The sequence below is a fragment of the Protomyctophum parallelum genome, assembly GCF_964188405.1.
Source record: "Protomyctophum parallelum genome assembly, chromosome: 3".
In the NCBI taxonomy this organism is placed as follows: domain Eukaryota; kingdom Metazoa; phylum Chordata; class Actinopteri; order Myctophiformes; family Myctophidae; genus Protomyctophum; species Protomyctophum parallelum.
The window spans coordinates 983,477-985,976 of record NC_139698.1 but is presented as its reverse complement, the minus strand read 5'-3'; the positions used below and the strand labels follow the sequence as shown (position 1 = coordinate 985,976).

At 41.0% G+C, this 2,500-nt stretch overlaps 1 protein-coding gene across 1 annotated transcript in view; it reads right to left on the bottom strand.

The window, feature by feature from the left end:
• Positions 1 to 2,500, bottom strand: part of LOC310856046 (suppressor of tumorigenicity 14 protein-like) — a gene marked incomplete at both ends in the record, with an annotated part of 56,337 nt that overhangs the window by 9,444 nt on the left and 44,393 nt on the right. The gene's annotated exons all lie outside the window — the stretch shown is intronic.

Below are 2,500 nucleotides of genomic sequence, written 5' to 3'. Positions count from 1 at the left end.
CCCCTAGGGTAGGTACTCTCACATGTTCTCCCCGTGTCCCCTAGGGTAGGTACCCTCACATGTTCTCCCCGTGTCCCCTAGGGTAGGTACCCTCACATGTTCTCCCCGTGTCCCCTAGGGTAGGTACCCTCACATGTTCTCCCCGTGTCCCCTAGGGTAGGTACCCTCACATGTTCTCCCTGTGTCCCCTAGGGTAGGTACCCTCACATGTTCTCCCCGTGTCCCCTAGGGTAGGCACCCTCACATGTTCTCCCCGTGTCCCCTAGGGTAGGTACCCTCACAGAAAACATGCAGTAATCCTGGTCTCTAAACTGCCTCCCCCTGGCCAGCCGGGGCGCCTGATGGAGGGGAAAGGAACTGGTCTCTATACCGCCTCCCCCTGGCCAGCCGGGGTGCCTGATGGAGGGGAAAGGAACTGGTTGGAATAACGTGTTCCTTCCACGCGCTACGTCCAACCAGTCAAACTCCCCCCTGTCAGGTGTAAAGGAGCAACTTGGACACTCAGGCATGAAGGAAGCATGAGTTAAGTCCGTTGCTCTCCCCAGGTTGGCAGAGGGTGTGTAGAGCCCAGGATCACATTAGATGATTGACACAGGGGTGAAAAATGGGTTACAAAATCGTGGGATAAAATAATATATATTAAAAAGAGTTGTCTTTGTCCGCGGCGTATAAACGTCTTTAAATAAATACTTTCTGAAATGTCTATGAGGAAAATGCATTGAGATTAATTTCCTGGGCCACTCGTCGTTCTGAAAGGGGGAGGGACTGCGTCGCTCTGTAGAGGGTATGTGCATGACATCATCATCATGGGGAACTGGCCTCGACAGCCCAGACATCGACACTGAAAAGTCTGATTGAATTAAATGACTTTAAACAACATTAAATTAACTTCTATGCATGCAGTGCATACCCTCCATATGTGACCAAATTTGACTGGGAGACTGCCATTGGATTTTTTTTGAATTTTTGTTTTTTCATTTCATATCAAAGCAGGGAATCATATAGCTTCAAATTGACATATTGGTTTTTCAGTTTGACCCTCCAGTTTTGGATATATGGCTTATAGAGTAATGTCTGGCAGAGAAACAGAGAGTTGAGAAAACAGGCTTGAAAAGGTTCACTTCTGTGGACTCTAACATTACACCTATAGCTACATGTTTAAGCATTTATTTCATATTTACATGTCTTCTGTGGACTCTAACATTACACCTATAGCTACATGTTTAAGCATTTATTTCATATTTACATGTCTTCTGTGGTCTCTAACATTACACCTATAGCTACATGTTTAAGCATTTATTTCATATTTACATGTCTTCTGTGGTCTCTAACATTACACCTAGCTACATGTGTAAGCGTTTATTTCATATTTACATGTCTTCTGTGGACTCTAACATTACACCTAGCTACATGTTTAAGCATTTATTTCATATTTGCATGTCTTCTGTGGTCTCTAACATTACACCTATAGCTACATGTTTAAGCATTTATTTCATATTTACATGTCTTCTGTGGTCTCTAACATTACACCTATAGCTACATGTTTAAGCATGTATTTCATATTTACATGTCTTCTGTGGTCTCTAACATTACACCTATAGCTACATGTTTAAGCATTTATTTCATATTTACATGTCTTCTGTGGTCTCCAACATTACACCTAGCTACATGTTTAAGCGTTTATTTCATATTTACATGTCTTCTGTGGTCTCTAACATTACACCTAGCTACATGTTTAAGCGTTTATTTCATATTTACATGTCTTCTGTGGACTCTAACATTACACCTAGCTACATGTTTAAGCATTTATTTCATATTTGCATGTCTTCTGTGGTCTCTAACATTACACCTATAGCTACATGTTTAAGCATGTATTTCATATTTACATGTCTTCTGTGGTCTCTAACATTACACCTAGCTACATGTTTAAGCATTTATTTCATATTTACATGTCTTCTGTGGTCTCTAACATTACACCTATAGCTACATGTTTAAGCATTTATTTCATATTGACATGTCAATTTCAGCTTTGACACTTATTTCAGACATGCTCTAGTATGTGAAGAGTCTGCCTGTGCTATTAACTCATTAAAAAAAAAAAAACGTTTTTCTCCTCTGGTGAAAAGCTGGAATGTGCGCGATGGCAGTCTCTCAGTCAAATCTGGTCACATATAGAGCGTCGCAGCCCCGCCCCCTTTCATGACGACGAAAGAGAAATAATTCCCCGTTCATTTTCCTCATAGACTTTTCAGAAAGAATGTATTTAAAGACGTTTCTACGCCGCGGACAAAGACAACTATTGTCGTGACAAATCAAATTATGTATTTATAGACGTTTACGCCGCGGACAAAGACAACTCTTTGTCGTGACAAATCATGACAAACAATGTTTCGGGCCAAAACAAAGTGTTTTATCCTGCCTTTCTTTTCCTTCTTACTAATTATTTGATCGCCCCAAAACGTTGTGTTTATTATCGTCATGATTCGTCACAACACCAGAT